The 22,338-nt window shown below is 44.2% G+C and overlaps 1 protein-coding gene across 1 annotated transcript in view; it reads left to right on the top strand.

Moving 5' to 3' along the window:
- The window catches only part of LOC143766330 (uncharacterized), a 1,024,462-nt gene that overhangs the window by 263,611 nt on the left and 738,513 nt on the right, over positions 1–22,338 (top strand). The gene's annotated exons all lie outside the window — the stretch shown is intronic.

Raw genomic sequence — 22,338 nt, 5'->3', positions numbered from 1 at the left:
ATTCACATCTTTACCAATGTTGCGTTTTAACTAAAAATAACTACAAACAATTTAAAGTCCAGAATCCTAAGGAGATGGATTATCTACAGAAAAAATTAAATTCTTATTCAACCATCTCACATTACCGGATTGACTTCTGTGTATAACATTTGTTGAATCATTTGAAAATCTTCCCAAAAATAATCACTTTGGTCCATGTTAACAGAGATTCCGAAGGTAATTCTAACCTTGTGTTGCATTTTAATAATAAAGGAGACATATTTTCTTGACTATGTACTGCTTGTGGGGTAACCCGTACTTCTGGAACTATAGTATTTGTTACTGTAAAAACTACAGACACCTGTACTTGTACTGATTCTCTGGGGGTTCCATGTTTTTACCCAATCTTCATCTTCTTCTGTAACAGAAAGTAATGCAGGATCCAAAATTTTCCCAAAAAGTTGTGTCCTTAACCAAATATCTATTTTGAATCTTCCAATTTTCCATTCTGTGATCATATCATTTGTAATATCACCTGACCACACAGCTTTTTCTTCACCTCTTATTTCTATATTCCTGCATAACACATATGTAGGATTACATTCCCATGTGCCCGTCTTATTATTGTGTATATAATCTCCTTGTAACTGTGTAAACCTACTCTCAGGTCCTGTGGTAGCATGTAATATTATGTCAGTGTCATGTATGAAGTGTAGCTTAATGCAGCACTTTACACCATAGCCCATGCAAATGTTTCCGGTAAGATCTACTGACTCATCCAGTATGTCTTTATCCATTAGGTTTTGTAGACTAGATCCTCTTAGTTTCCATGAACGTAGAGTTCTTTTGAAAGTTCATTCATTTCACTAGTATTCATTCCATGATGTAAAATATATTCTGCGTAGATCACATTTGAAATAGTACAAAGTAGCAGAAAGGTGATTCCCATCAGATAGTAGCTTTTCCTGGGAAATGTCTTCTTCTCCTGAAGGATTGGTGTTGAATCCCTTCCATCAAGGACACGGTGTTTTGTATTCCAGCTCTTTTTGGAATCTATTTCTTCCTAAAAGAAATGCAGTATCATTATTTTGCAACATACAATTTGCATTGATTAACATATACCCACACTCTTTGTTGTCTGTGGGTATTTTTAATAACATTAGATGCTTGTTGCACAAGAATCATACCTTGTCCCATGGTTTTGATTATCTCAAAGGGACCGTCTCAGCTACATTTCCATGCCCCACTCTTCCATAAAGATTTAATAATCACTAGAGCCCCTTTCTTGAATTTGGATTCATATGGTAGCTCCCTTCTCTGCATTCTTGATGCAGCATGTGGAAGAATGGTTTTCACATTTTCCTGCAACAATTGCAACCATTTGGACCTTGCAACAGCATCTCTTTGAGGAGTGAATAAAAATGGTTCATGTGGAAAAATCAATGGCATTTTTCTTCCTGTCATTAGTTCAAAAGGAGTAAATTGAGTTGTGTAAGAAGTTGTTACTCTCACACTCAACAGTACAAAAGGTACGGCATCCACCCAAGTATTGCCTTTGTCCAATAACATCTTGGCAATTCTGGATTTTATTGTTCTATTCATCCTTTCCACAATACCAGCAGACTGTGGATGGTAGGGTACATGAAACTGTTGTTGTACCCCTAGAATAGACACTCGGTGAGGTCCTCGAAGCTATAAAAGTCTGGTGATGTTCCATGGCATTGTCCCTTCCCTCCCTTACTCCTAGCCGTGTAAGCTTAGGAGCACCGTGAAACTGAGGGAAGAGGTTGCCTCCACACCATTAATGTGACCCCGACATTCCATCGCCAGGTATCACCCAAATAGCACCAGACCACCACCACATACCATCCAATGAAGGGGATTTAAGCCTTTCAAGAATCCCCACTTCCAATTTATTACCAACTTTGAGGACACACCAACACCACACGGAGAGCACCTCGACCCCTCAGGTACTCGAAACCCCACCAACCAGCAATGCTGTAGCCCTGCGATCCACAAATCTGTCCCCGCTGCATTTAAGTGCACCCCATCTGTCACCCAACAATCATTTTCCCCTAAATCAAGACCCGCATGGTGTACTGCCACTCCCCTCATTCGCACTACAAATTTGGATATTGCTTTATTAACCTTTATGCGAGCTTTGTTAACCTTTATGCGAGCTTTCTTAACCCTGGGCACTGACCGCGCCCCCCACCAAAATTTCGTAGGTACAATGTCAGACGACACTACTTTTATCCCTGGGAAGGCCGCCTATAGCTGCCTCAGATCTTTTTTGATGTTGCTAGCCAATCCATAACCAGAGTGGGCTCCTAGGTCATTACATAGACATTTACATAGTTCTTAAGGTTGAAGGAAGACTTTAAGTCCATCTAGTTCAACCCATAGCCTAACCTAACATGCCCTAACATGTTGATCCAGAGGAAGGCAAAAAAAAACCATGTGGCAAATAGTATGCTCCACTTTGGGGAAAAAAATTCCTTCCCGACTCCACATACGGCAATCAGACTAGTTCTCTGGATCAACGCCCTATCAAGGAATCTAGTGTATATACTCTGTAACATTATACTTTTCCAGAAAGGTATCCAGTCCCCTCTTAAATTTAAGTAATGAATCACTCATTACAACATCATACAGCAGAGTTCCATAGTCTCACTGCTCTTACAGTAAAGCAGGCATGTCAAACTCAGGGTACCCCGAGGGCCACATGAGTAACAAGAGGTTGTTGCGAGGGCCGCACACAGCAGCTAATGTCACATACGTATTGTAACAGCAGTCATGAAAACAAGATATGAAGTAGTAATATGTAACAGCAACATATATATTCAGTGCGCAACAGCAACTAATATATTTAACAAAAATACAGCAATTAAAAACTAAACATTTATTTGCTATCATTTTTTTCAATCATTAGTGTTTTGTCCTGAGGCTTGACACCTCTTTGTGCTAACAATTGTTGGTATATCAGGCTGAAATGACAACGCAGTGCCTACTTTGATCAAAGATGATAAGTGGTGATCAGTCAGCCTTGTTCTCTGAGAAGATTTTGTATGGGGGTGTCTGTGTCAGACTGGAGGAGCAGATCCAGAAATATAGGGACCCCGATAATACAAGAGGATCTGCTCCTCCAGTCTGACACAGACACCCCCATAGTACAAGGATCTGCTCCTCCAGTCCTACACACCCTCCCCCTATGCAGCAGGCAGGTTTCAGAGTCAGACTTCAGCTCCACCCGGTCCCCGTGGCAGCGGTCTGGAGCACGCCACTTACCACCGGCACCGACGACGTCACCTGGACTCTCCAACCACAAACTGAACACACAGCGAGTGCGACAGTGAGGAGTCACCGGCGCTGCGGCGCAACGACCGTGAGTGATGACGAATGAACTGAAGCAGCCTGTCACACGCTCAGTGACTTCAGCCGCTGCTGGCGCTTCCCTGATGTGGAAGTGCCAGCGGCGGTCAGCGCCACTCAGCGGTTGTCAGAGCCCAGGGCGCACGCAGGGACAGGACTCCTCTTGTTGTCACTCTCACTAGTCACAACAAGCAAGCGAACCGGGCCGGCGGGCGGGTACTAGTAGCGCAGCAGCATGGGGGGATTATCTCACTGGTCTGTCTGTCTGTGGGGGCGGCAGAATGCCGCCAGCGCCGACGAGGAGCCTGGCTTTGAGACAGCCGCAATATCAGGGATCAGGCGGCCCCTGCCATCGTGAAGTTTTGAGCATCTGCGGTTCAGCCTATTTGTGTTTCGACAAAGTTTGAGACTTTTGAGCGGGCTGCAGATATGCCTGTAAAGGGCCGCATGCGGCCCGCGGGACGCGTGTTTGACATGCCTGCAGTAAAGAACCCACGCCTGTTATTATGCTTAAACCTTCTTTCCTCCAGATGTTGAGGATGCCCCCTTGTCCCTGTCTCAGGTCTATGATTAAAAAGATCATCAGAAAGGTCTTTGTACTGTCCCCTCATATATTTATACATTAAAATAAGATCATCCCTTAGTCTTCGTTTTTTCAAACTAAATAGCCCCAAGTGTAATAACCTATCTAGGTATTGCAGACCCCACAGTCCTCTAATAACCTTGGTCGCTCTTCTCTGCACCCGCTCTAGTTCAGCTATGTCTTTCTTATACCCCGGAGACCAGAACTGTGCACAGTATTCTAAGTGTGGTCGAACTAGTGACTTGTATAGAGGTAAAATTATGTTCTCCTCATGAGCATCTATGCCTCTTTTAATGCATCCCATTATTTTATTTGCCTATGTAGCAGCTGTCTTACACTGGCCACTAAATGTGAGTTTGTCATCCACCCATACTCCCAGGTCTTTTTCATTGACGGTTTTGCCCAGAGTTTTAGAATTAAGCACATAGTTATACCTCTCATTACTTCTACCCAAGTGCATGACCTTACATTTATCCCCATTAAAGCTCATTTGCCATTTATCAGCCCAAGCTTCTAGTTTGTATAAATCATCCTGTAATATAAACTTGTCCTCCTCTGTATTGATTACCTTGCAGCGTTTAGTGTCATCTGCAAATATTGAAGTTCTACTCTGAATGCCCCCTACAAGGTCATTAATAAATATGGTAAAAAGAAGAGGGCCCAATACTGACCCCTGTAGTACCCCACTGCTAACCGCGACCCAGTCCAAGTGTGCTCCATTAATGCATTAATTACCCCTACAAGACTAAAATATCCAGGGTTCTATGGAGGTGAACTGCTCATTGAAACTCGTTAAGTACCCGCCTCCATACCAAACCTCTAAAACCCAGCCTTCTAATTGACGCCATTTCTTTTGTGTAACCCAACTGTCTCCCGTCAGTCTGCTCTCAGCGCTCCCCAGTGAACATAAGAGTGGCCTAGAATCCAGATTAGGAATGGAACTTGCCCTGCCACAAAGCAAACATAGGTTAGTGACACATTTCAGTTGCCAGAAGGCTTAGTTCCCTCGTTCCCATAAGGTCGAATGTAAGACCAGTGCCGTTGCTACTCCCTCCAACCAATTCACCTCCTACTGCCGCCTCTGTTGCGGCCCCAATCCGGTATGAATGGCCTGCAAAACTGTGTGGAGCCACACCAGCTTCTTCCAAGCACTTATGAAACACTTTAATGAACTGATATTTTGAGAAGAATGACCCATCCTCATGACATAAAAACGGTCCCGCCTGCCGGCCATAAATATCCTAATACATCGCGATGGGCACATAAAAGAATCCTTCACCCTTCCTATCAATACCCATTTTTCCTTTTCCCAATTGGTCTGTCTTTGACTTCCTGAGCCATAATTCTACCCCACCTTTTGTAGTCCCCGTCAAAAATGCCCCAACCTTGGCTCTACTAACTCCCATATTCTCAATGCACCGAAAAACGCCAAAGAAAACCTAAATAACGCTATTTCAAAACATGACCTGCAGACCACTTCTAGTTGTAAGCCTAACTTTTCTAGTAATCCGAATGACACGGTTATCCATTTGGCTCTTTCTTTTACGAAAACCCCTAAGCGACTTTCTGAATAAAAAAAATTCTTCGTCAAATCAGTTCTATTTCGAAGTTTAAAACCAAAAGCTAACCCGGATATCAACTGATTTATCTTTGCTATAGACCACTTGCCATCTGCTGCTTGCCTAATTCCCATCAATAACACCCCCACTTGCTCCTTCTTTCTTAAGTGTCCATTCCCTTGTCGTAGCAACTGTTCCCACACCTTCCATGACCGTTGCTGCCCAAGTGTTATCTGCTACTGATGACCTGATTAATGGCCCGGCAGTCCTGATACCACATTCCATAGTGTGGGAGGGCAGGATAGGCCCTTTTCTTCTGACTCCGGGGCCAACGCCCAGAACTGTTCCCACTGAAAACGAGAAAGCGCGTCAGCTATTGAGTTAAATTCGCCCGGGACACGTGATGTGGTAAAATGAGCATTGATAGATGAGCATTCCAACACCAACTGGCATAACACTCTAATTACTGGAGGGGAAGAAGTGGTTATGTTATTTATCGCCATCACTACGCCCAATGTTATCACATTTGAAATAAACTTTCCGGTTTGCCAGCCATCCTTTCCAAAATGTCACTGCTACTAAGATAGGGAAAATCTCAAGTAACACTATGTTCTTTACAACATCCGGACCCATTCATTTGGCCACTTGGCCGCACACCATTGACCTCTAAAGTACGCCCCAAAACCTGAACTTCCCACTGCATCCGTGTTTAAATCAATGTCCGAATTACAACATACCTCATTCATCATCAATGATCGTTAGTTATATTTTTCCAAAAATGTGCTCCAGGCCATCAGAACCGCTTTGTTCTCAACATATAAACAAACGTAATGAGAAGGCGATTTCACCCCCGCCGTTGCCCCTGCTAACATGCTTGAAAAAACTCTCCCCATAGGCATAATCCAACATGCAAAGTTTAAACTGCCTAGCAAGGACTGAATCTCTCGTAGCCTCAGTTTTTTAACTTTCAATGCCCTGCGTATTTCTGCTTTAAGCACTGACACCTTGTCCTCCGGAAGGCGACATTCCCATTGCACTGTATCAATTACGATACCCAGGAAGGAAATACATGATGTTGAACGGACCGTGTTTTCAGGGGCTAAGAAGACCCCGAATTCCTTTGCTACCCATTCCAGACTCTTCAAAATCACATCCAGTTCAGGTGGGCCTATGCACCAAAAATCATCCAAGTAATGAATCAATGAGCCCAAACCTGAAACTACCCACTCCAAAAAGCTGCTAAAAGCCTCAAACAATGAACACGACAAAGAGCAGCCCATAGGTAAGCACCTGTCAACAAAATACTCCCCATCCCAATAGCAACTGAGCAAACGCTAACTAACCGGATGTATTGGCAACAACCGAAAAGCTAATTCCACATCAGTCTTCACCATTAGAGCCCCCTTTCTGCATTTTCTTACCCACTGCACTGCCTCAATTGACGTGTATATGACAGAACATAATTCAGGGTCAATGCCATAATTAACGGACTTGGCACGTGGGTATGACAGGTGGTGAATCATTCGGTACTTATTTGTTTTTTTCTTTGGTACGATACCCAAAGGAGAAACCACCAAATAGGGAAAGGGTGGGACTCAAACGGACCCGCCATTCGGCCATGCAGCACCTCTTTTCTTAACTTTTCTTTCACGACTACAGAGTGCTAAGCTGAATTCAGATTTTTCAACTTTCTTTGCATTTTGAAACATTTGATGGCACCATATGAAGACCCGTTGAACACTGAACACACTGCAGGTGTCTGAATTTACAACCGGGGCAAAACTTACATTGACCTTTATTGAACTGCCAACATAGGCCGTGTTTCTGTGTGACACCCCGGCCCTGAAAGCTTTCTGCAGTCTGACTTCCCGAACTGTAACCCGTTTGGCTGACATTACCGGCTCACCCATGAAAGGGGATCCCATATCTATTGTTAGGGGCCATAATCTTAAGTCCAATGTCTTTCTGATCCCATCTAATAGAAGGGCGAATAGCCTTCCGCTGATGAAATTGCTCATCATATCGCAACCATGCTTGCCCCCCATAAGCTCTGTAAGCTTCACCAATGGAATCCATGTAGCAGAACAATTGTGAGCAGTTTTCTGGCGCTTTTTCTCCTATAATGCTAGCTAAGATCACAAAGGCTTATAACCAATTTGCGAATGTCTATGGTATTATTTGATCTCACTGCCATTCCTCCTCCTCCTTTTTGCTCCCCTCTTTTCCTAATCTCTCAAAACTCAACTTATCCATTGGCAACAATGAAAATATATCAATGTACTCATCTTTCCAAATTTTTTCCCTAAATTCTTTTTTTAAGATGGGTACCTAGGGGGCCCGAGAAACAAATATACTGCTCATAAAAATAAAGGGAACACTTAAACAACAGAATATAACTCCAAATAAATCAAACTTCTGTGAAATAAAACTGTCCACTTAGGAAGCAACACTGATTTACAATCAATTTCACATGCTGTTGTGCAAATGGAATAGAAAACAGATTGAAATTATTGGCAATAATCAAAACACACTCAATAAAGGAGTGGTTCTGCAGGTGGGGACCACATCTCAGTACCAATGCTTTCTGGCTGATGTTTTGGTCACTTTTCAATGTTGGTTGTGCTTTCACACTCGTGGTAGCATGAGACGGACTCTACAACCCACACAAGTGGCTCAGGTAGTGCAGCGCATCCAGGATGGCACATCAATGCGACCTGTGGCAGGAAGGTTTGCTGTGTCTGTCAGCGTAGTATCCAGAGGCTGGAGGCTGTTGTGGATTCTGTTTGTGGGCTCCCTCTGGTGGTTACTGCTGGTACTGGGTGACTTTGGTGGGTTGCGGCCTTTGGTTTCCACCTGTCCATCAGAGGCTGGGTGTTTCCTATTTTACCTGGCCTTTCTGTGATTCCCTTGCCGGCTATCAATGTATTCAGATGTGCTCTGTTTGGTTCCTGCCTACCTGCTCCCAGATCTTTCAGGATAAGCTAAGTGCCGATTTTCAGTTGTTGGTTTTTTTGTCCAGCTTGCTTATTATGTCTCTATGCTAGCTGGTAGCTCTAGTGGACTGAGGTTCTCCCCATGTGCCATGAGTTGGCACATGGGTTCTTGTAATCTCAGGATGGTTTTTTGATTAGGGTTTTTTGCTGACCGCTCAGACCCCTTTTGTATCGTTCTGCTTTCTAGTTTACAGCGGGCCTCAATTTGCTGAACCTATATATATCATCTCTATGTGTGTGCCTTCCTCTTATTTCACCGTCAATACATGTGGGGGGCAACTATACCTTTTGGGGTTCATTCCTCTGGAGGCAAGTGAGGTCTTTATTTTCTCTGCAGTACTAGTTAGCTCTTAGGCTGGTGCGTGGCGTCTAGAACCAACGTAGGCACGCTCCCTGGCTATCTCTAGTTGCGTTTGTCAGGCGTAGGGCAGCGGTCAGCCCAGGTTCCATCACCCTAGAGCTCGTCCTATATTTTGTATTACTTTGCTTGTCCCTTGCTATCCCTAGCCATTGGGGATTCATGACAGTATAGCCGGCCCACAAAGTGTTAAATTGTTTGGGCTGAAGCAAGAGAAATAGAAGTGTTTAAGGGAATTTTTTTTTTTTTTTTCCCCTTCAGAGTTTTGCTGCCTAGCCCTTAATTGCTGTCTAGCTGCTTCTTACCTCCTCTTAACCCTTGAATGGCTCTGATCTTTGCTGTTTAACATGGATGTCCAGAGTTTGGCTTCCAGCCTGAGTAATCTCGCGGCAAAAGTTCAAAACATACAGGATTTTGTTGTTCATACTCCCATGTCTGAGCCTAGAATTCCTATTCCAGAGTTCTTTTCTGGAGATAGATCTACCTTCCTGAATTTCAGGAACAATTGTAAATTGTTTCTTTCTTTAAAATCTCGCTCCTCTGGAGACCCTGCTCAACAGGTCAAGATTGTAATATCTTTCCTGCGGGGCGACCCTCAGAATTGGGCATTTGCATTGGCACCAGGGGATCCTGCGTTGCTCAGTGTGGATGCGTTTTTTCTGGCATTGGGATTGCTCTATGAGGAACCTAACCTAGAGATTCAGGCTGAAAAGGCTTTATTAGCCCTCTCTCAGGGGCATGATGAAGCGGAAATATATTGTCAAAAATTTCGGAAATGGTCGGTGCTTACTCAGTGGAATGAGTGCGCCCTGGCTGCAAACTTCAGAAATGGTCTTTCTGAGGCCATTAAGGATATTATGGTGGGGTTCCCTACGCCTACAGGTCTGAATGAGTCTATGGCTATGGCCATTCAGATTGATCGGCGTTTACGGGAGCGTAAACCCGTGCACCAGTTGGCGGTATCTTCTGAACAGGCACCTGAGACTATGCAATGTGATAGAATTCAGTCCAGAAGTGAGCGGCAAAGTTATAGGCGGAAAAATGGATTGTGTTTTTATTGTGGGGATTCTGCTCATGTTATATCAGCATGCTCTAAACGCACAAAAAGGGTTGATAAATCTTTTGCCATTGGTACTCTGCAGCCTAAGTTCGCTTTGTCTGTGACTCTGATTTTTTCACTGTCTTCCATTTCCGTCGATGCCTATGTGGATTCGGGCGCTGCCCTGAGTCTTATGGATTGGTCATTTGCTAAACGCTGCGGTTTTAGTCTGGAGCCTCTGGAAGTTCCTATTCCTCTGAAGGGAATTGACTCTACACCATTGGCTATGAATAAACCGCAGTATTGGACACAAGTGACCATGCGCATGACTCCCGTTCATCAGGAGGTGATTCGCTTCCTTGTACTGTATAATTTACATGATGTACTAGTGCTTGGTCTGCCATGGTTACAAACTCATAATCCTGTCCTGGACTGGAAAACAATGTCTGTGTTAAGCTGGGGATGTCAGGGGGTTCATGATGATGCACCTCCGATTTCAATCGCTTCATCTACTCCTTCTGAGATCCCTGCGTTTTTGTCTGACTATAGCGATGTTTTTGAGGAACCTAAGCTCAATTCGCTCCCTCCTCATAGAGAGTGTGACTGTGCTATAGAATTGATTCCTGGCAGTAAGTTCCCTAAGGGTCGTTTATTTAATCTGTCACTGCCAGAGCATACTGCTATGCGGAATTATATTAAGGAGTCCTTGGAAAAGGGACATATTCGTCCATCTTCGTCCCCTCTGGGAGCAGGTTTCTTTTTCGTGGCAAAAAAAGATGGTTCCCTGAGGCCTTGTATAGATTATCGTCTTCTGAATAAGATTACAGTCAAATACCAGTATCCATTGCCATTATTAACTGATTTGTTTGCTCGCATTAAGGGGGCTAGGTGGTTCACTAAGATAGATCTTCGCGGTGCGTATAATCTGGTGCGGATAAAACAGGGTGATGAGTGGAAAACCGCATTTAATATGCCTGAGGGCCATTTTGAGTATTTGGTAATGCCTTTTGGACTCTCCAATGCTCCGTCAGTCTTTCAGTCCTTTATGCACAATATTTTCCGTGAATATCTGGATAAGTTTATGATTGTGTATTTGGATGATATTTTGGTGTTTTCTGATGATTGGGAGTCTCATGTTCTACAGGTCAGGAAGGTGTTTCAGGTTCTGCGGGCCAATTCTTTGTTTGTGAAGGGTTCAAAGTGTCTCTTCGGAGTCCAGAAGATTTCTTTTTTGGGGTACATTTTTTCTCCTTCTACTATTGAGATGGATCCCGTCAAGGTTCAGGCTATTTGTGACTGGACACAACCTACATCTGTTAAGAGCCTTCAGAAGTTCTTGGGGTTTGCTAATTTTTATCGTCGGTTCATTGCTAATTTTTCCAGTATTGTCAAACCTTTGACTGATTTGACTAAAAAGGGTGCTGATGTTGCTGATTGGTCTCCTGCGGCCGTGGAGGCCTTTCAGGAACTTAAGCGCCGGTTTTCTTCTGCTCCTGTGTTGTGTCAACCAGATGTTTCACTTCCTTTTCAGGTTGAGGTTGATGCTTCCGAGATTGGAGCGGGGGCGGTTTTGTCACAGAGAAGTTCTAATGGCTCGGTGATGAAGCCATGTGTATTCTTCTCTAGAAAATTCTCGCCCGCCGAGTGCAATTATGATGTGGGTAATCGGGAGCTTTTGGCCATGAAGTGGGCATTTGAGGAGTGGCGTCATTGGCTTGAGGGTGCTAAGCATCGTGTGGTGGTCTTGACTGATCACAAGAATCTCATTTACCTTGAGTCTGCCAGGCGTTTGAATCCTAGACAGGCTCGTTGGTCGTTGTTTTTTTCTCGTTTCAATTTCGTGGTTTCATACCTGCCAGGTTCAAAGAATGTGAAGGCAGATGCTCTTTCCAGGAGTTTTGTGCCTGACTCTCCTGGAGACTCTGGGCCTACTGGTATCCTTAGGGATGGGGTAATATTGTCCGCCGTATCCCCAGACTTGCGACGTGCATTGCAGGAGTTTCAGGTGGATAAACCGGATCGTTGTCCACCAGAAAGACTGTTTGTTCCGGATGATTGGACCAGTAGAGTCATCTCCGAGGTCCATTCTTCTGTGTTGGCTGGTCATCCTGGAATATTTGGTACTAGAGACTTGGTGGCCAGGTCTTTTTGGTGGCCTTCCTTGTCTAGGGATGTGCGTACCTTTGTGCAGTCTTGTGAAGTGTGTGCTCGAGCTAAGCCTTGTTGTTCTCGGGCCAGTGGGTTGTTGTTATCCTTGCCCATCCCGAAGAGGCCTTGGACGCACATTTCCATGGATTTTATTTCTGATCTTCCGGTTTCACAGAAAATGTCCGTTATCTGGGTTGTGTGTGACCGCTTTTCTAAGATGGTTCATTTGGTGCCTTTGCCTAAGTTGCCCTCCTCCTCTGAGTTGGTCCCTTTGTTTTTTCAGAACGTGGTCCGTTTGCATGGGATTCCGGAGAATATCGTTTCTGACAGGGGATCCCAGTTTGTGTCCAGATTTTGGCGGACGTTTTGTGCCAAGATGGGCATTGATTTGTCTTTCTCGTCTGCATTCCATCCTCAGACGAATGGCCAGACGGAGCGAACTAATCAGACCTTGGAAACTAATTTGAGGTGTTTTGTTTCTGCTGATCAAGATGACTGGGTTGCTTTTTTGCCACTGGCCGAATTTGCTCTTAATAATCGGGCTAGTTCTGCCACGTTGGTCTCTCCTTTTTTTTGTAATTCGGGGTTTCATCCTCGTTTTTCCTCTGGTCAGGTGGAGTCTTCGGATTGTCCTGGAGTGGACGTGGTGGTGGACAGGCTACATCAGATTTGGAATCAGGTGGTGGACAATTTGAAGTTGTCTCAGGAGAAGACTCAGCAGTTTGCTAATCGCCGTCGCCGCGTGGGTCCCCGACTTCTTGTTGGGGATTTGGTGTGGTTGTCTTCTCGTTTTGTCCCTATGAAGGTCTCTTCTCCTAAGTTCAAGCCTCGGTTCATCGGTCCTTATAGGATCTCGGAGATTCTTAACCCTGTGTCTTTTCGTTTGGACCTCCCAGCATCGTTTGCTATTCATAATGTGTTCCATCGGTCATTGTTGCGGAGGTATGAGGTGCCCGTTGTTCCTTCGGTTGAGCCTCCTGCTCCGGTGCTGGTGGAGGGAGAGTTGGAGTATGTTGTTGAGAAGATCTTGGATTCTCGTGTTTCCAGACGCAAACTCCAGTATTTGGTTAAGTGGAAGGGTTATGGTCAGGAGGATAATTCCTGGGTGGTCGCCTCCGATGTTCATGCGACTGATTTGGTCCGCACCTTCCATAGAGCTCACCTTGATCGCCCTGGGGGTTCTCGTGAGGGTTCGGTGACCCCTCCTCAAGGGGGGGGTACTGTTGTGGATTCTGTTTGTGGGCTCCCTCTGGTGGTTACTGCTGGTACTGGGTGACTTTGGTGGGTTGCGGCCTTTGGTTTCCACCTGTCCATCAGAGGCTGGGTGTTTCCTATTTTACCTGGCCTTTCTGTGATTCCCTTGCCGGCTATCAATGTATTCAGATGTGCTCTGTTTGGTTCCTGCCTACCTGCTCCCAGATCTTTCAGGATAAGCTAAGTGCTGATTTTCAGTTGTTGGTTTTTTTGTCCAGCTTGCTTATTATGTCTCTATGCCAGCTGGTAGCTCTAGTGGACTGAGGTTCTCCCCATGTGCCATGAGTTGGCACATGGGTTCTTGTAATCTCAGGATGGTTTTTTGATTAGGGTTTTTTGCTGACCGCTCAGACCCCTTTTGTATCGTTCTGCTTTCTAGTTTACAGCGGGCCTCAATTTGCTGAACCTATATATATCATCTCTATGTGTGTGCCTTCCTCTTATTTCACCGTCAATACATGTGGGGGGCAACTATACCTTTTGGGGTTCATTCCTCTGGAGGCAAGTGAGGTCTTTATTTTCTCTGCAGTACTAGTTAGCTCTTAGGCTGGTGCGTGGCGTCTAGAACCAACGTAGGCACGCTCCCTGGCTATCTCTAGTTGCGTTTGTCAGGCGTAGGGCAGCGGTCAGCCCAGGTTCCATCACCCTAGAGCTCGTCCTATATTTTGTATTACTTTGCTTGTCCCTTGCTATCCCTAGCCATTGGGGATTCATGACAGGAGGCGCTACCAGGAGACAAACCAGTACACCAGAAGACGTGCAGGGGGCCGTAGGAAGGCAACAACTCTGCAGCAGGACCTCTACCTCAGCCTTTGTGCAAGGAGAAACAGGAGATCTGCCAGAGCCTTGCAAAATGACCTCCAGCAGGCCACAAATGTGCATGTGTCTGCACAAACGGTTAGAAACCGACTCCATGAGGATGGTCTGAGTGCCCGACATCCACAGATGAGGGTTGTGCTCACAGCCCAACACCGTGCAGGATGCTTGGCATTTGCCACAGAACACCAGGATTGGCAAATTCGCCACTGGTGCCCTGGGCTCTTCACAGATGAAAGCAGGTTCACACTGAGCACATGTGACAGAGCCTGGAGATGCCGTGGAGAGTGATATGCTGCCTGCAACATCCTTCTGCATAACCAGATTGGCAGTGGGTCAGTAATGGCGTGGGGTGGCATTTCTTTTGAGGGCCACACAGCCCTCCATGTGCTCGCCAGAGGTAGCCAGACTGCCATTAGGTACCGAGATGAAATCCTCAGACCCCTTGTGAGACCATATGCTGGTGCGGTTGGCCCTGGGTTCCTCCTAATGCAGGACAATGCCATACCTCATGTGGCTGGAGTGTGTCAGCAGTTCCTGCAAGATGAAGGCATTGAAGCTATGGACTGGCCCGCCCTTTCCCCAGACCTGAATCCAATTGAACACATCTGGGACATCATGTCTCGCACTATCCACCAATGTCACTTTGCACCACAGACTGTCCAGGAGTTGGCGGATGCTTTAGTCCAGGTCTGGGAGGAGATCTCTGAGGAGACCATCTGCCGCATCATCAGGAGCATGCCCAGGCATTGTAGTGAGGTCATACAGGCACGTGGAGGCCACACACTACTGATCATCATTTCCTTGTCTTGAGGCATTTCCACTGAAGTTGGATCAGCCTGTAACTACATTTTCCACTTTGATTTTGAGCATAATTCCAACTCCAGACCTCCGTGGGATATTAGTTTTGGTTTATATTGATCATTTTTAGGTTTTATTGTTCAACACATTCCACTATGCAATAAATAAAGACTTACAACTGGAATATTTCATTCAGTGATATCTAGGATGTGGGATTTTAGTGTTCCCTTTATTTTTTTGAGCAGTGAATATACCTTTCCCTGTGCACTGTCATCTTTGAAGAGTGTAGGGACTAGTCCAGGCAGATAAGTGTGCTGGCCCGGGCTCTTCTAAACAGTCTAACCTCTTTTCTAACCTTGCTACCAATGCTTTTAACTCGCTGCTGAGTGGATCTGGGGTTGCCTCGCCGAAAAATACATTTTCTCCCGGGGACCCCTGACTACCCCTACCCCATTGTGATAAGCCAGGAAAAGGAGAAGGACAAAACAGTCATAATTACCAGGCCGCCAGAGAGTCGTCATCCCTCCGGCCGCTGTTCCGGAATCCTCCATATCATCCTCCTCAGACTGGGCATGGGTTATGTCCACGGGGGTCCGGCAACCCTCTCTCCCCGGTTGCCACGGTGTGGCCGGTCATCCCTCTGTCCCCCACATTGAGCTCTCCTCACACCACATAAAGGACCCCAGGTGCTGAGTAGGTTCTACCTCCGCACGAGGCCTGCTTCTCCTACTTTGACTTGGGCCAGTAAGGTCTCTGGAAGGGCTCCTGTAGCGCCACTGTGCCCGCACAAGCATATCCATGGATATCCTTTCCTCTGCGGCCCAGTCCTGTGGACAGGCATAATGGGCCTTTCATTCCCCTCAGGCATTTTCCTGACCAGTCCCCCAGTCTGATTTTGCAATAGGTGCCTCGCTGGACAGCCTGTTCTCCCGAGTCCTTTGTGAAGGACCCCGGAAGCAAGATGGCGGGCTGCACAGTGGGGGGGTTGCTGCGCTTTCCTACTGCTGCTCCTCCGATGGAACGTGAGGTAACTGACGCGGGGTGCTCGGCGGAGGAGTCGCTGCACTGTTCTTAAGCTGCTTGTCCGATAGAGCATGAGGCACCCACTGCAGGTATTCTACTATATGGCCCCTGATGTTGCAAGGCCCCACTTACAGTGGGTGACCTCGCAACCGGACTCCTATGGGACCTCGTTCCAGACCTCCGCGTGGCTAATGTCTGGCCTGTGTTGGGGCTAACCCCCGCTACCTCCCAGGATCCCATTAAACATCGTTTCCAGCCAGCCTGGGGGGTGAATGCCTGCTGTCGCTTGCAGTCTCCCTATGAGATCTTCCATACCGGTAAGGGAAGCGCCGTCCGGGGGTGGGGGTTACTTTCTTGCTGTCTGTGCTCAAAGAAAACCATCACCCCTGGTGAGTCCTTTTTAACCCTTCCTTTGAGACCCCACCTCCTTTTGCCCTATGTCATTTCCTCCCTGCCCACAAGCCAATGCCCCTTAGCTCATCTTTTGACCCCCCAGCTTCTCCCCATAGTCACTCACTCCCTTCCACTGTCATGCCCGCCTTCCTCTATCACTGTGTGCATATCCAGCGGGTACTTGATTAAACAATACTTTGTACTGTCTCTTCCCTTGATAATTTCTCTCTGTGAATGTTCAACCATTTATGTTGGCCCAAATAACCCAAACTTTCATGATTATATCTTGTCAACTCATCCTGTAGATGTTTTGGTTCAACAGGACGCAACTCCCCATTTAAGTCATGACATAAAACCCCGTTTTCACAAACAAAGGGAGGTTTTGGATCAACCCCGGAAGCAACAAGAGATGTGTCTTTTTCTTGTTCTTCCGCAAAAGAAGGGATATGCGTGTCTGTTCTTTGAACTGCTGAAACCTCAAGAGGTTCAGATTCAAATACTTCTCCTCTCAGGGTTGCCTCTTTGGCTAAAATATCTGTGGTTGCAATTCCAACAGATAATTCATCATCAGTTTTTTTTTATGGGCAGGGACTTTGACAATAGCAAAACCATTAGGGTTTTTTGATGCTATCTCAAAAATTGTTTTCAGCACGTCACTATGTACAAGAGTCTTATTAGAAGAATCTACATAGATTATTTGCCAGTTTGGGAAAAAAGAGGCTATCAGTGATCTAACAACATAGGAGCTATCACTGTAGATTACAATGGGACACTGATAATCAGCTTCATTCAGCTGTAGTACCAATTTTACCGATTCTAGCTCTGCCCTTTGTGCTGAAAAATGACTCTGTAATCATGTTTTACAACCTGTCCTCTTCTGGGATAAAAAATGGCATATCCTAAATAATAGTGCCCATCTGAATAGAATCTGGAACCATCTGAAAAAATTGGTTCATCTTACCTCTGCCTTCTGTCTGAAAAGCGATGGACAAGGATCTTGAAAAGACTGTAAACAATCATGAGTTTGCCCTTCATAGTGCATCAACTGAGGAAGAACATATTTGGCCTTATAATCTACCTCAATTTGTTTGGGAGACAATAATAATAACCAATGAGCAAATCTCTGATGTGACACACCTGAGATATTATTCTCACAGAGAAGGTTTAGTGTAGAATGAGGAGTTTGCAAAGTGATTTTGCTGAACCCAACAATGTGTTCAGTTGCTTTGACTGCAAAGTATACACCTACCAGGTGTCTTGTACAGGTCTTAAAACCTCTTTCAATGGGTGAGAGAAACATAGCCCAAAATTCTCCACTCTTCTCCCTGCAACTGTAACAGCACAGCAGACACAGATGTATCTGATGTGTGTACTTGCAAAGCAAATGGAGATGAAGGATCTACTGAGGACAAAGGAGGTGCATTTTGTAAATTCATTTTTAATTGTTCAAATGAGGTTTGTTGTTCATCAACCCAAGGACCAAAGTAATCACTATTTTCACCTTTTAATAGATCATACAAAGGTCTGGCTTTGTCTGCAAAATTCTCAATGAAGTCCCTTGAATAGTTCAATGCCTTGTGTGATGTTGGAATTGGTAGAGAAGCAATTGCCTCTATTCTTTTCTACAATGGCTGTCTTTGTCCTGGACTTAACAACACTCCTAAAAACCTGACCTCATTCTGCATCAATTTGACCTTTTGGTGTTCAGTTTTAACCCTGCATCATGCAACAGCTCAAACAATTCTGTCAGACGAGAAACATGTGTCTCTTTATCCTCAGTGGATAACAGAATATCATCAACATATTGAAAAATATAATCAGGCCTAAAAAATCTGGATACCTTTTCCAATACCTGATGGAAAACACTAGGTGACAAATGTGCTCCTTGAGGTAACCTGCAAAACAGATAACGAAAGGAAGGGATTGAAGGAGGCACTCAGGTTTGGAGTGCCTCCTTCAATCTCTTCCTTTCATTGAAGTTGCTGTGCTCTCCAGTGGGATTGGCATCCACCTGTGTATTGGTGATTGGGGTCAACCTTATTTGACTGGATTTTCTCATCACATCTGCAGCTCCTACACCTCTCTCCTGCACCCTGCAAAACAGATACAGCTGACATGTGCCCGCAAAAGGCGCGGGTGGAATCGCGATCCACCCACGCCTATTAACTAGTTAAATGACGTGCGCTTCCGCCCATTGGGCTGGAAATACGCGCACTGCTGACCCGACCCCGTCACATGATCGGGAGTCATCGGTTCGTCGGCATAAAAGCCAGAACTCTCCTTGAGACCTCTATGGTTGTTGATGCCGGATTGCTATAAGCGCCACCCTCAGGGCAGCAGTAATTCTGCTACATAGAGGCGATCTGAGGATTACCTCCATGTAGCAGAGCCGATCGGACTATGGCAGCTTCTAGCCTCCCATGGAGGCTATTGAAGCATGCCAAAAGTTAAATTAAAAGATTATTAAAAATATAAAAAAATTAAAAAAAATCAAAAAGTTCAAATCACCCCTTTTCACCCCATTCAAAATGAAACAAAAAAAAAAAGAAACCTACACATATTTGGTATTTCCGCATTCAGAATCACCCGGTCTATCAATTAAAATAAAAAAGGTTTAACTTAATCGCTAAACGGCGTAGCGAGAAAAAGTAAAATCGAAACCCCAGAATTACATTTATTGGTAACCGTGACATTCCGTTAAAATGCAATAACGGGCGATCAAAAGGACGTATCTGCACAAAAGTGTTATAATTAAAAACGTCAGCTCGGCGCGCAAAAAATAAGCCCTCGCTCAACCCGAGATCACAAAAAATTTAGACAGTATGGGTCTCGGAAAATTGCGCAATTATATTTATTATTTTTAAAGCAAACTTTGGAATTTTTTTCACTACTTAGATAAAAAAGAACCTAGACATATTTGGTGTCTATGAACTCGTAATGACCTGGAAAATCATAATGGCAGGTCAGTTTTAGCATTTAGTGAACCTAGCAAAAAAGCCAAACAAAAAACAAGTGTGGGATTGCACTTTTTATGAAATTTCACAGCACTTGGAATTTTTTTCCCGTTTTCGAGTACGCGACATGCTAAAACCAATGGTGTCATTCAAAAGTACAACTCGTCCCACAAAAAATAAGCCCTAAATGGCCATATTGATGGAAAAATAAAAAAAGTTATGGCTCTGGAAAGAAGGGGAGCAAAAAAAAAAAACAAAACGCAAAACCGAAAAAAGCTCTGGTCATGAAGGGGTTAAACATCCGTAAATCCAATGCGATTTGATAAGAACCATCAGATTTCAAGACACCACAAAGGATTGTTACTTACAAAATTAGTTTTTCGGATGACACCTTGATCTAGCAATTCCTGTATGAACTTTGGCACAGACTCAATTAATTCTGGAGGCAATGTATACTGACGTTGTGGTGGAGGATCTCGCCCTTCCACATTTACAACAACATCCTTCATTGTACTAACTTCATTCCTGAACTGAGCCCAAAGATAAGGAAAAAGCTGTACAATTTCTGTCAATACCTCATCACCCCCAGTTTCAGGCCACAAATGATCTGTTGACACAACATCATTTAAGCAAATAAATACTTCCAACAGCTATAATCACTAGGGTCAATGACTACAGGTTTAGGGTACTGTCACACACTGCAATTTTGATCGCTACGACGGCACGATTCGTGACGTTGCAGCGTCGTATAATTATCGCTCCAGCGTCGTATACTGCGGTCACACGGTGCAATACACTGCGCTGGAGCGATAATTTCATGACGTATTTGCGATGTAGAAGCCGTTGGTTACTGTGCGCACATCGTATACAACCTGTGTCACACGATGCAATCATGCCGCCACAGCGGGACACTAGACGACGAAAGAAAGTTTCAAACGATCTGCTACGACGTACGATTTTCAGCGGGGATCCGGATCGCAGTAGCGTGTCAGACACAACGATATCGTAACGATATCGCTAGAACGTCACGAATCGTGCCATCGTAGCGATCAAAATTGCACTGTGTGACAGTACCCTTACAACCATTAGAATCTTTCCAGATCACTTGATTTCCTAGACTGACTACCCATCCGAATTTCTGCACAAAATTTGTGCCAAGTATATTTTCCAAATCACAATACCAAATGTCAATTCCTGTTTTGAAAGATCTAGGTATTTCCAACATTACATTGGGAACTATGGTTGCTTTAGTTCCACCCAGGAATTCTGTCCTGCAAATTTCCTTTGATAAATGGTCTTCCACAGTCATCCAATGTGACTCGAGTCACAAATTCCAATGGATGGGGTATAGGAGTAGTCTGATTGACAGAAAGATGGAGGAGATGGGAGAAGACCAATGTCTTTTTTAAAAGCTCTTGGAATTCTGTCCCTGGACTCAGTCTCCTTCACTGTCATCTTTCTGATCTGTCTGATTAATGGTGCATACGGTGACTGCGTTTGTCTGTTGTCAGTGTGAGTGGGTGCAGAAGAATGTACTGAAGGTGGATGATTTCGGCATGAGTCCGTTCTCCCTTCCAATCTTACCTGTTCCTTGTGTATCTGTCTCGGATTCTGCTCTCAAGAATTTTTGGCACTGCCACTTTAAGTGTCCAGTTATAACACAAAAATAACAATGGATATTGTTACTTTGTGTAGTATTTTTACCTCTACGATCAATGTAATCTCTGTTCTTGGATGTTACTATGGGTTTAGGTTTCAGCTGACTGTCTTCTTTCTCATGAACTACATCTATTTTAGCCTTGACCTGATTTTGTTTCATGGATCTCCTAACTTTGTTGATAAAAACTGTTGCTTCTTGCAATGATGGCTGAGCATTAGTCAATTGCACTGAGACAGGATCTTAGTATTTGAACTTTTTTTTTTTACAAAAAATATGTTCATGGATGTTGGCTCCTGATGAGGCCTAAGATCCATCACCATCCTATAGGCCTGTTCAAATTTTACTAAAAAAGCAAATGAGTCATCTTGAATATTTGTTTGTAACTTTTCTAAAACATCAATTGTAGGCATGTCTTCGCCAGTCGTAAACAATATCAATCGTCTAAGTCTGTCTTCTTTTGTACTATGTGTCAATTCAATATCCTCATTTAATCTGAGTGCGGTCTGTAATCTTTTTTGCCATATGTGAGGGTAACCATACTCTGAATATCTTGTTTTTTTGTTCAATCATTAAGATTGAATTTATCTGTGTTTGATTAAAAAATGTCCGCATCATGAAAGGCATCCATCTTGTCATTGTAACTTGGAAGGTCTTTCACAATTTTCATTAACTGATCGTGTATTTTCAGATTAATGCCTGCTGCTCTGCCATGTAATTTTTTCCGTTTTAGCTCATCTGCCTGTAACTCTTCTACTGAAACATCTGGATTTTGTGAGTCTGGTACAAATGATGTTGCGACATTGTCTTCATGTTTACTATTTGATCTTGCTAAACAGAAGCCTTTTTTATATTTTGGTGCAATTTGGACAACAACTGTGTTCGAGTATTAATTTGACCTTCCAATTGTTCAATATGTTCTGACAATATCTAACAATTTGGCCAATCAAAGTAATCCCTGTCAGACTATTGTGTCAGTATGACCAATATTTTGTGTGATAGTACATGCTTTATGTGTTTGTGTTTCAGTTTTCTCAAAGACTAAATTATTGTACACTTGGACCATGTGCATGACATTTTGAAGCTTTCTCTGTAGCTTTTTTACTGACAAAAACCTCTTTTCAATATTAAGATTCTCTGCTTCACATTAACTATACAAACTAGACCATAATTGTGAATCTGTATGGACATGAAAAAACCTAAACTCTATATTACCGTTCTTAGAATAATCATGAATAAAATCCATTTTCTCACCTATGGAATGTCTTTTCTTCTCCAGGATTGATCCAACCATCAATGGATGGTCCTCTGTGTGTTTACTGAAATCCTCAGACCTCCGTCTGGATGGGGCACATGCAGCTTTATATGGTTGGAGACACAAATCTTCACTTGTCTGTAGATTGTGTCTG

Source organism: Ranitomeya variabilis, chromosome 4 (genome assembly GCF_051348905.1).
Source record: "Ranitomeya variabilis isolate aRanVar5 chromosome 4, aRanVar5.hap1, whole genome shotgun sequence".
Taxonomy (NCBI): Eukaryota; Metazoa; Chordata; class Amphibia; order Anura; family Dendrobatidae; genus Ranitomeya; species Ranitomeya variabilis.
Note: the sequence above shows the minus strand (reverse complement) of the source record. Positions and strands in the feature narration are given on the sequence as shown.